The following is a 13,463-nucleotide window of genomic DNA, read 5'->3' on the forward strand; positions in this document are numbered from 1 at the left end:
AAGCTACCAAGGTGATTTATTTTTATTTTATTTTTCTTTGTGTTGTTTTGGTTTAAGGATCCTATTTAATTTTAGCTCTATTAAACATTTAATGGAGATAAGACTACTATTAAAATCATAATTTTTTATTGGCTAATCTTAAGAAAAGATATATAATTTTAAATCCCTTCTCAAAGACAACTCAACAAGAAGTCCATTCTTGCAACCAACATTCTATTTTATTTTTATATCATTTATTTATTTATTCTATTTATCTCAAAACTCCTATACTAACTTACTAAGATAATGACTTAAAGCACTTTAAGTGTATTTTTAGTACTAAAACACACAAGTGAGTCAAATTCGTGAGTCAAATTCGTGACTCACAGTTCGATTGCAAGTGTGGCAAGAAGGGAGCTCTGGTGTTCTCTTAGCTACTGTGTAGCAACCTTCTTTCTTCCTTATTAGCGGAGGTGCAAAAATTTGGTGTTGTGGGGCTTCGATTACAATGGAGTCTCTCTTTATTTTGTTTCCTCGGATTCGAGAGCTCTGTAAAGATATTGATTGTGTGTGTGGCTGGTTTGGTGGCCCTTCTCCCAGTTGAGGTGCTGCGGTGCAACACCGGGTTTCCAGTGACTAGCATTCTATCGCATCGGTTTTTTTCAGACTTCTTTTGGTAGTTTTGTTCTTCTTGAAATAGAGGAGCCTGAACTGCTGGATTGCGTTGTGGTAACTGTTCCAATTGGGAAGCGAGTTCAACCCGATTGTGTGACATTAGTTGATGTGTGTGTCACATTACGTGGGAGGGTTCTTGAATTGCGATAAGAGTGAGCTGCCACAATAGCTAGGCAGAAGTATCAGAAGGGAATCTTGAAGTGTAACTGAAGTAATCAGTCGAGGAGGTTTGCATCAGAGAGCGTAGCTACTGAGAAGAAGACGGCATCCAATTTTGGAAGTGTACTGCTTCACGTGAAGAGACTGTTCAGTCGACTCTTAATCTTGAGCAAAGTCATCGCTGTTGACGTGAAGAGACTGTTCAGTCGACTCTTAATCTTGAGCAAAGTCATCGCTGTTGACGTGAAGAGACTGTTCAGTCGACTCTTAATCTTGAGCAAAGTCATCGCTGTTGACGTGAAGAGACTGTTCAGTCGACTCTTAATCTTGAGCAAAGTCATCGCTGTTGACGTGAAGAGACTGTTCAGTCGACTCTTAATCTTGAGCAAAGTCATCGCTGTTGACGTGAAGAGACTGTTCAGTCGACTCTTAATCTTGAGCAAAGTCATCGCTGTTGACGTGAAGAGACTGTTCAGTCGACTCTTAATCTTGAGCAAAGTCATCGCTGTTGACGTGAAGAGACTGTTCAGTCGACTCTTAATCTTGAGCAAAGTCATCGCTGTTGACGTGAAGAGACTGTTCAGTCGACTCTTAATCTTGAGCAAAGTCATCGCTGTTGACGTGAAGAGACTGTTCAGTCGACTCTTAATCTTGAGCAAAGTCATCGCTGTTGACGTGAAGAGACTGTTCAGTCGACTCTTAATCTTGAGCAAAGTCATCGCTGTTGACGTGAAGAGACTGTTCAGTCGACTCTTAATCTTGAGCAAAGTCATCGCTGTTGACGTGAAGAGACTGTTCAGTCGACTCTTAATCTTGAGCAAAGTCATCGCTGTTGACGTGAAGAGACTGTTCAGTCGACTCTTAATCTTGAGCAAAGTCATCGCTGTTGACGTGAAGAGACTGTTCAGTCGACTCTTAATCTTGAGCAAAGTCATCGCTGTTGACGTGAAGAGACTGTTCAGTCGACTCTTAATCTTGAGCAAAGTCATCGCTGTTGACGTGAAGAGACTGTTCAGTCGACTCTTAATCTTGAGCAAAGTCATCGCTGTTGACGTGAAGAGACTGTTCAGTCGACTCTTAATCTTGAGCAAAGTCATCGCTGTTGACGTGAAGAGACTGTTCAGTCGACTCTTAATCTTGAGCAAAGTCATCGCTGTTGACGTGAAGAGACTGTTCAGTCGACTCTTAATCTTGAGCAAAGTCATCGCTGTTGACGTGAAGAGACTGTTCAGTCGACTCTTAATCTTGAGCAAAGTCATCGCTGTTGACGTGAAGAGACTGTTCAGTCGACTCTTAATCTTGAGCAAAGTCATCGCTGTTGACGTGAAGAGACTGTTCAGTCGACTCTTAATCTTGAGCAAAGTCATCGCTGTTGACGTGAAGAGACTGTTCAGTCGACTCTTAATCTTGAGCAAAGTCATCGCTGTTGACGTGAAGAGACTGTTCAGTCGACTCTTAATCTTGAGCAAAGTCATCGCTGTTGACGTGAAGAGACTGTTCAGTCGACTCTTAATCTTGAGCAAAGTCATCGCTGTTGACGTGAAGAGACTGTTCAGTCGACTCTTAATCTTGAGCAAAGTCATCGCTGTTGACGTGAAGAGACTGTTCAGTCGACTCTTAATCTTGAGCAAAGTCATCGCTGTTGACGTGAAGAGACTGTTCAGTCGACTCTTAATCTTGAGCAAAGTCATCGCTGTTGACGTGAAGAGACTGTTCAGTCGACTCTTAATCTTGAGCAAAGTCATCGCTGTTGACGTGAAGAGACTGTTCAGTCGACTCTTAATCTTGAGCAAAGTCATCGCTGTTGACGTGAAGAGACTGTTCAGTCGACTCTTAATCTTGAGCAAAGTCATCGCTGTTGACGTGAAGAGACTGTTCAGTCGACTCTTAATCTTGAGCAAAGTCATCGCTGTTGACGTGAAGAGACTGTTCAGTCGACTCTTAATCTTGAGCAAAGTCATCGCTGTTGACGTGAAGAGACTGTTCAGTCGACTCTTAATCTTGAGCAAAGTCATCGCTGTTGACGTGAAGAGACTGTTCAGTCGACTCTTAATCTTGAGCAAAGTCATCGCTGTTGACGTGAAGAGACTGTTCAGTCGACTCTTAATCTTGAGCAAAGTCATCGCTGTTGGGGGACTTCGTTGCTCTGCTCCACGTCCCAAGGAAGCGAGGGCGTTAGGTGGCCTACGTGCACCGACGCTGAAGGACCATCGCTAATCAACCTGTGGTGCTCGCCGACATTGTCCGACTCATCACCAACCTTCTTGTTTCGTAAGAAATCTCAGAATGAGTTGCATGCAAATCAACTATTGTACTATCAACTTCAAAATAAAAACAACAAAAAAATAATAATATACAACTAAATCAAAGGATGTCACAAAAACAATCTACTATAGCTACTACCAAAGAATCAATCACAATTGGAGCAAAACAAATCTAACGACACTACCGCCACTACCAACTTCAACAACTTCTACAATCATTCTAAGTTAAAAAGGAAATAGTATTGGGGCCTTTTTAATGATAGAGAATACAAACAATAATACTAGGGGGAATATAAACTACAATGCAAGGATAAATATAAACCACAATGCTAAGGAGAATATAAACTACAAACTCTGTCTATTGTAGAGCTTTGCAATAATATACAAAAACGTAAAAAGAAAAAAAGAAAAAAGCAAAAGAATGTGACCAAGGTTTAGAACTGCCCCAGATCCCTACAACTCTAGGAAATTCGACCAACATCTATTCAGCTAATAAAGTTTTTTTTTTTTTTTTTTTTTTTTTTCTTCATACTAGTTGCCTACCTTCTTTCACTATTTTTTTTTTCTTTCTTTTTTTTTTAATAAATTTGGATCAATGATTTCTTTTAGCTTTAAGCCTAATTAAATATTTAAAAATAATAAAAACTACTATTATAAAATCATAAATTTATATTAGCTAAATTAAAGAGAAAATATTTATTTTAAAATTCATTCTTTAAAAAATTCTATAAGAGATCCATCCTTACAATTGACATTCTAATTTTTGCTATTTATCTCAAATTTCTTACATTAATTCACTAGAGTAGTGACTTTAAGTACCATAAGTGCATTTTATTATATTAAATACACAAGTGAGTCAATTTTGTGACTTATACCCTTATACAAGCTTTTGTTATAAGTACTAGACTTGGATTTGGAAGCCAAAGGAAGAAGAGAAAATTAGATAATAAAGAAGGATATGGCAAAAAGAATCTAATAGTGCCAAAACTTAGTAGACTCAAAGTTTTATGACAAAGACAAAAAAGAGTTCAAAAAAAACATACATAAGTGAGACTACCTAAGCTATGCAAAGAAGCATGTCCAGAGTGTAGTAATCTAAATATATTCTCTACTAGAGTCACCAAAATTGTGTGCAAAAATTGCCAATACATAATTGTAAAAGAAAATAATCGTATTGCATTAGATAAGAAAAGATTCAATATTAACCAAGATGTAGAATTGTTCTTCAAAGATTTAGATTTTTATTAAAAATGTGGATGCAAAATTTGGTGCTTTGTATAAGGATTTGATTTGATTTGATGATATTTTATATGTGACATTTACCATTATATATAATAAAGAATCATTTTAGAAGTGGTTTTTATGACCATACTATTATGATTACTATATTTTTTTTAATTATAAAATTACTTGGATATATAATGCTTGTAGAAAATATTTTATAATTTGCAAAATATTTTGAAGGAAAATTTCACAATATTTTTTATGAATTATATGTAATTTAAATATTTAATTAAAAAATAAAAAATATAGCCAATCTATATTTTATTTCTTATAAAAAGAAATAGTCAATAATAAATCTTTATTTAAAAAGTCTATGTATTTGAGACAAATTTAATGAATAAATTTTTTAAGTTGCAAAAATTCTTCCTGGAAACAAAAATATCATGTTCATGTATGACTGCCGTTGTGTATGGCAACACAAGAGGCGATGTTGTTTAGTCTCTCTTCCTTCGTTTTTTCTCCTTTGGCCTGGTCCTTGCATGTTCTCGATGGCCCATCGAGAACATGCAAGGCAGTTGTTCTACGTTGTTCGACGATTTTTTTGCTCTTGGATTACGATGGGTGTGGAAGCTGTGTTGTGTGGCGTCCATGGTTTGAAGTAGGTGACTAGTCTTCAATTGTTCCTTGTGTGCTCAGTCTATTAGAACAATTACTGTCCTGTTCTTCCATGTTTTGCTCATTGTACTGCGGCTCCCAAAGTGGCAAAGTTCCGCCCTTGACAATTCCGATTTTGTGCAGTGCTACCTTGCATGTTCTCGATGGGCGGCGTTGTTGTTACAGCAGTTGAATTGTGGTGTTTGTGTTGCGGCGTTGTTGATTATCACCTTTGCAGCTGCGTTACTCGGCGCCGACAGAGTACGGCTGGACGCTTCTTGATTTTTGGTTGTCTTTGATTACCGTTTTCGTTCCGCGGTGGCGCTGCCCATGTTGCGGTGAAGCGTCAAAATTCCTAAGTGTTGCGGTGTTGATACACCGTCGGCGTCCATTTTTTTTTCTTTTCTTGTGCAAGACTCTGTTTTTACCAAGGCGCTGATCTTTTGAGCTCCTGAGGTTTTTTGCTCGGCGGTGGTGTTGTTCTGATTTTGAATTTGGATCAAGGTCGTTCAGAGTTCTATTTTTGCTAGCTCTTTCAATTAGCTTGCAGTGGAGTAGCGTCCCCACTGTGGACTCTTTAATTGTGGACTCTCATCCAATTTTGAGGTTGCATGCGGCTGGCCGACGTGATCTGTCATGTTCTCAAGTTGAGGCTGCAACGTCCTTGGTGTTGGATCAACGGCTCTTCCTCTACGGTGGCTGAGGATTCTGGAGTGCCGAGCCTAGGCGAGCGGCGGTTAGTTGACAATGTGTGTGTCGTGCAACAGATTGGCATTATCTCAATGGGCATCACAAGCTCTACAATCTAATTGGCGATGGATTGCTGTGTCCATACTACTATTGGATGTAGCTGCCGCATGTAATAATTTACAATTCTTGACCAACATTTTCATCAAAACATCTTATTTTTTTACTCTTTAGGTTGTTACTATTCAAAACCATCATTTGCATGCAATAAGACAACAACAAATATTTATTTGTGTGTTGGATTTGTCTAGTATTGCATCTTAGAATCAGAGGGAAAAAAACAAGGTTTATGTTATTAAAGTTGTTGGTATCTAATATGTGAGAGCTTTTGGATTATTATTAAAGCCATCAACTAAGTGAACTTGGTTGTTCTTCTTATCTGCATGTGGTTTTGAAGTAGTATGCCATCAATTCTTTAATTGCAACTTTTCAATCTAATTATTCATCCAACTTAAAGATGATGGATGGATTGAAGGCAAAGTTAAAAAAAATATATATAAGATGAATTATTTGGAAGAATTTTATTATTGTTTACAAGTGGAGTTTGTAAGAGATTGTATTATTAAGACCATTATAATGAATGAAAGTAAGTATATTGAAGAGGTATTGAAACAATTTAATATGGACAAGTGCATTTCTATTGGAACACCTTTGGAGATTATTATAAAGTTATTAAAGTTCACAAATGATGAGTTTGTTGAAGTTGAAGGTCAAATACAAGGTATTCTATATATGACAATAATAAGCTCTCTTATATAAGCAATGGTTGGCATAAAGATGGATCTTACATATGCAATGAATATTGTGAGTCAACACATGTCAAAGCTTAGACAAGCTCATTGGACATCCATCAAAAGAATCATGAAGTACTTAAAAGATATTTTGCACTTCAAATTATATCTTGGAAGTGATTACATTATTATTCATGATTATTTTAATATAGCTTAGACTTGAGATGCAAATAATAGAAGGTCAACAATGGAATATTTGTTCTTTGTTAGAATAAAAGATATCTCATGGAATTACAAGAGACAACTAATAATTATAAAGCCCATAATAGAAACAAAGTATATGGTAGTAAACTATGGTATAATAGAGATAATATGACTAATAAGTTTTGAAGGACATTAAATATGTACAATTGGAAGAAATTCTAATGAAGTGTGATAATGAAGGATGACTTGTTTTTGCAAAGAATCCAAAGCATCATTTAAAAATCAAATATATTAATATTTAATATCACTTTAAAAAAAAATTGAAATACAAGTGATTAAGATGAAATATTGTACAATAAAAGATATATATGCAAATATATTGACAAAGGCATTAATAAAGGATAGACATTATGTGTTAACAAAGATATTAGGTTTGAAAGTCTTTGACAAATAGCAAGATCAGAGAATTAAATTAAGTAAAAATAAAAATAAAATAAGTTATCTTATAAAAAAATATAATCTTATATAAGTTGTTAATTTTTAAATGATTATCTCTTGGTATGTAAAAAGGTTATCTTATAAATAAGAAACAAGGTCAAGGACCAAGAGACTAGGTCAAGAAGTTAAAAGATCTATTAGGAAATATTTAAAGATTAAGTAAGAATATAAAGTATATGCCATAAGATATCTTTATAGTAGGTGACATGCCAAAAGATCCTAGGAGTATAAAGCATATATTAAAGCTTATTCTAATAGAAGATAAGATACTAAAAAATATACTTGATTGTCTTCTAGGGTAGCAACCGCTACATATAAGTAATTATTGTTGGAAGTGAAAGTCATCTTATACTATACTTTTTTTTGTGTGCAATCTTATTAAAGCTATATATTAAGCCTACTAACTTGTTTTTTTTCAATAGACAGAGAAATTTCATCTTTGACCAATAAAATTAATATTAATTTTTTATTTAATATTTTTTAATTAAACCTAATCAAATATGTCTTTAAATCTTCTCGTTCATAAAATAAAAAATAATTCTTCTAAATTTCATAATACTTCTAAGGTTGAATTCAAGAACAATTTATTTTATTTTAATAAACTTTTGTATATTCTAAAAAGTAAAGCACAACTATATGCTATTTAAACTTATTACAATTTTCTAGCTAAAGGACATTTTGGATACAACAAAATCTTGTAGTTAATATGAATAGATTTTTGGTGGCCTCAAATATAGATTGCATTTAAAGACTTTGTAAAAATATGTGATATTTGTTTATAATTAAAAATTCTTTATTATTGGCCTTAAAGACTTTTTCAACTACTATCTATACCAAAACAACCATGGCCTTTTTTTTATAGATTTTATCATGAATCTTCCAATTTTAAGTTCATATAACTTTATATTTATGATTGTATATAACATAGTGCTTTTAAAATTTATTAATTGTGTTCTTATTTTTAGCTCTATTTTATTAGTCTTGCTCAATGTTAAGACACAATTTTAATGTATTTTGATGCACTAACCTATTGTTTATATTAGTGCCATAACATAGATTTATATGATTTCATATCTTATTTAATAATTCAATCATTTGTAGTAGATTAATTTTTAATGATAATATTCATAAAGATCATATTTAATATATATATTAATTAAAATAAAATACATATTAATTATATCCATATGTATAATTATAAGTTAAAATATTTTAATCATAATATTGAGATATTATATTTTATTAAAATGAATTATTGGTATATTAATTTAATATTTTTGAAACTTGGTTAAAATTTCTATATACAATTAATATATAATTATATATAATTTTATTTTAGTACAACTTATAAGAAGATAAATAAAACTATTTAAGATGGCTCTTTAATGTATATAATTTTTACTACTTCAAATTTTTATTAGCAATGCTCTAATAATAAAATGTTTACAAATTATAGATGCATTGCTACTAAATTATTAATCGACTCAAATAAAATAGTTATAATTAATTTTTTTATATTTATTAATAGATAATAATATCAATTTTATATATGGTATTTTTTTTGTATTGCTTTGTATTCAAATTCACACATTAATTAGTATTTTATTATATTCCTACTAAAATACGTATTAATTTTATTAATAAAAAAAAAAATCAATACTTAATTTTTTTTCTACTATTTATTAATTCTCTCTATAGCGCACAACAAATATGTTGCAAAAATAAATAAATAAAAAAAAAAACCAATTAAATTTAATAAATTTAAAATTTAAAATTTATCAAAAATGTCAAAGAAGAAAGTTTTGCCAATTCATGTGGCAAGCTTGTCAAGCTTAAGCATCTTCTCAAATCAAGTATTGTTAAAGAAAAAAAAAAAACTACTAATTCCTTTTACAAGTTTGTTAAGTTTGACCAATCCCTTAAATCAAGTTTTGTCAAAGAAGAAAGATAAGCCAATTCATGTAGAAAGCTTCTCAAGCTTAAATAACTTTTCAAATTAAGCCATTTCAAAGAAGAGAGATTTGTTATTTCATGTAGGAAGCTTGTCAAGCTTGAGCACAAACTCAAATTAAGTATTATCAAAGAAGAAAGATTTGCTATTTCATGTAATAAGCTTATTAAGTATAAATAACAACTCAAATTAAGCCATGTCAAAGAAGAAAGATTTGTCAATTCATGTGGCAAGCTTGTTAAGCTTGAGCATCCACTTTAATTAAGTGATGCCAAAGAAGAAAAATTTGCTAATTCTTTTAACAAGTTTTTCAAGCTTGAGCATCTACTCAAATCAAGTATTTTCAAAGAAGAAAGATTTGCTATTTTATGTAGCAAGCTTATGAAGCTTGAGCATCTTTTCAAATTAAGCCATTTCAAAGAAGAAAGATTTGATATTTCATGTGACAAGCTTGTGAAGTTTGAGTACCTACTCAATTTAAGCCATTTCAAATAAGAAAGATTTGTTATTTCATATAGCAAGCTTGCCAAGCTTAAGCATCCACTCAAATCAAGCTTTGTCAAAGAAGAAAGATTTTTTATTTCATGTAGCAAGATTATCAAGTTTGAGCATCCATTTAAATTAAATAAGTTCAAAGAAGAAAGATTTGCTAATTCCTTTGGCAAGCTTGTTAAGCTTGAATAACTACTAAAATTAAGCCATGTCAAAGAAGAAAGATTTGTCCATTCATGTCAGAAGCTTGTCAAACTTGAGCACCCACTCAAATTTAGTACTGTCAAAGAAGAAAGATTTTCTATTACATGTGGCAAGCTTGACAAGCTTGAGTACCTACTCAAATCCAATATTGTCAAAGAAAAAAGATTTGCTATTTCATATAGTAAGCTTATAAAGTTAGAACACCTTTTTAAATTAAAAAATTTTAATGAAGAAAGATTTGCTATTTCATGTGAGAAGCTTATGAAGCTTGAGCACCTACTCAAATTATGCCATTTCAAAGAAGAAATATTTGTTATTTTATGAGGCAAGCTTATCAAGCTTAATCATCCACTCAAATGAAGTTTTGTCAAAGAAAAATGCCTTGCTATTTCATGAGAAAAGGTTGTCAAGCTTGAGTACCCACTTAATTCAAGTTTTGTCAAAGAAGAAAGATTTGCTATTTCATGTGCCAAGCTTGTCAAGCTTCACCAACTACTCAAATCAACTATTGTCAAAGAAGAATGATTTGCTAATTCATATAGCAAGCTTATTAAGCTTGAGCAACTATTCAAATTAAGTGATGTTAAAGAAAAAAAATTTATTATTTTATGTGGTAAGCTTATCAAGCTTGAGCACCCACTCAAATCAAGTTTTGTCATAGAAGAAAGATTAATTATTTCATATGGCAAGCTTGTCAAGCTTGAGCAACCACTCAAATGAAGTGATGTCAAAGAAGAAAGATTTTTTATTTTATGTGGTAAGCTAATCAAGCTTGAGCACGTTCTCAAATCAAATTTTGTCAAAGAAGAAAATTTTGCTATTTCATGTGGCAAGCTTGTCAAGCTTGAGCACCCTCTCAAATCAAGTTTTATCAAAGAAAAAAGATTTGTTATTTCATGTGATAAGCTTGTCAAGCTTGAACACCCTCTCAAATCAAGTTTTGTCAAAGAAGAAAGATTTGCTATTTCATGTGGCAAGCTTGTCAAGATTGAGCAACTCCACAAATTAAGCCATTTCAAAGAAGAAAGATTTGCTATTTTATGTGGTAAACTAGTCAAGCTTGAACATTCACTCAAATCAAGTTCTATCAAAGAAGACAAATTTGCTATTTTATATAGCAAGCTTGTCAAGCTTGATCACTGATTCAAATCAAGTTTTGTCAAAGAAGAAAGATTTGCTATTTCATGTGGCAAGCTTGTCAAGCTTGAGTACCAACTCAAATCAAGTTCTATCAAAGCGTTAGGGACATAGTCCTTAGAACCTTCTAGAGACAAACTTCTAGAACCTTCTAGAAGAAAGTCTCTGGAACCTTCTAGAAGCTTCTTAGTTGGTAGAAGATGTTAGGGACATAGTCTTTAGAACCTTCTAGAGATAAATTTCTAGAACCTTCTAGAAGCAAGTCTCGGAAACCTTCTAGAAGCTTCCTAGTTGATAGAAGTTGCTTGAGAAGCTTCCTAAATTGGAGTATATATTGGAATCGAGGCTGAAGAGTTCTTCAGTCTCGACAACACATCTCTTAGAGCTCTAGCTCACCTCTCTGGTATTGTTCTTGTATTCATGTGATTAATCTAGTTCTTGCCAGTTCTTCTTGAACTTCTTAGTAGATATCAAGTCTGTATTCTGTGTTCGTGACAGTTTGTCGAGACTTCACTCACCTCAGATATCAGAGCTAATTTCTTCTTTATTAGAGTGTGGATTACCCCTCTGCTTGGAAGTATACTAGCACTTTAGAGGTTGCGGATTACCCTCCTCTAAACTGATACTTCTTTTGTTACAATATTGGAGTCTTATTCTTCTTGGAGAGAGTGGATTACCCCTTTTCTTGAAGCTCTTAAGGCATTTTAGAGGTTGCGGAGTACCCTCCTCTAAACCAATATTGTCTTCTTGTAGAGTCATTTCTGTCCTTCTCTTAGAATGGTCGGGGGCCAAGACATTAGTATGATGGAAAGTTCATAGTCCAAGTTAGGTGCTATCATGAATGCCCTCGCTACGTTATCGCAAAGAACTACAAAGATTGAAGAAGTCGTGGCAAGGCTTCATAATGATGGAGCATCTGGGATGGCACAATCTAGGTTGCACCAGCCTCAAACTTCTACACTTGGAGAAGCAACTTTGCCTCAGGTTCGATAAGCACCGCTGGTTCTATAACATAAGGAACCTCGAGTTAGCCTTCCGGACAAGTTCGATGGTACACGTTCCAAGTTTCGAGGATTCATCAACTAAATCAGGTTGATAACAGTTTTACAACCCGAATGCTATCCAACGGAGGAGTCATGTGTTGGGCTTGTTGGAACCTTACTTACAGGACAAGCTCTATCATGGTTTGCTCCTTTGTTTGAGAAACGATTGTCCATACTAAACAACTTTGAAACCTTTTTGGAGGCATTTGCGGAAGCATTTGGTGAACACGACAAGGTTCGATGGGCTACAACAAAGATCCGGTCACTACGACAAGAGATGCGTTCTACATCAGTCTATGCATCAGACTTCAGGCAATTAGCATGCGACATCAATTGGGATGAAGAAGCGTTGATGAGTCAATTCTATTGGGGTTTAAGGGACGATGTAAAGGATTTGTTGTTAACTCTTCTTGATCCGCAAACGCTCAACGAAGCTATTAGCTAAGCTATGAAGTACAATAACCGCCTATTTCAACGTCACCAAGACCAACGTTCAAGACAACATACGGTTCGCCACACCCCAACTATGTCGGCAAGCAACGTGAATTCACATTCAAAGGTAGAAGACATGTAAATTGATGCAGTACGTAGCAAATCCCTTACTCTAGAAGAAAAAAAGCAGCGTATGGAGGAAAGTCTATGCTTGTATTGTGGTGAAGAAGGCCACAAAGTTGGAAACTACCCCAAGAAGAAAAATCGACGTATTATGAAGACTAGGGGCACGTTTATTCAAGAAAACGAGGATGCCCAGCCACAATAGGAACCGTGCGGCTGGACAGTGAAATATCGCAACAACAACCAGGTTCCTTTCTTTTCGCTCAACCTGCCCTTTGTTTTACAATCCCTTTACTTATTGGCCCTCAAAAACTGAGCACCTTAGCATTATTAGATTCAAGAGCATCTCCTTCTTTCTTAGACGAAGAATTTGCAAACTGTCATAAGATCCCTTTAGTACAAAAATCCAAACCTATTCACGTTGAGGTCATAGATGGACGACCTTTATTGTCTGGTAGTGTCACCCATGAATCAGAACCTATAGAAGTGACGTTTAAGGACCATAGTTATCATATTATTTTCAATATTATTAGAACCCCATCAAATCCTGTTATTCTTGGTCTTTCCTGGTTGGAAAAGCATAACCCATCGATAGATTGGAAGTTGCGAAAGATGACCTTTCTCACAAAACCACCCAAGAGCAAGCCTAGTAGAAAACCCCGAATAGAAAAATTCTTATTTATTGGAGCAAGAGTGTTTATAAGATCGTCCAAGGGAGGCACACCGTTTGTCATTTATGCGGCTCCAACTACCGGGGAGAAGATCTCGACAGCAAGTATACCGGAGCAATATAAGGATTTTAAAGACGTGTTTCAATAAAAAAATGCCGACATGCTACCGGAACACAGACCATATGATTGCGCCATAGACTTACAAGAAGGATCACAACCGCCTTTTGGCCCAATCTACGATCTATCGCAGATGGAATTGGCGGAGTTGCGGAAGT

This window comes from Physcomitrium patens, chromosome 15 (genome assembly GCF_059467195.1).
Source record: "Physcomitrium patens ecotype Gransden chromosome 15, ASM5946719v1, whole genome shotgun sequence".
Lineage (NCBI taxonomy): Eukaryota > Viridiplantae > Streptophyta > Bryopsida > Funariales > Funariaceae > Physcomitrium > Physcomitrium patens.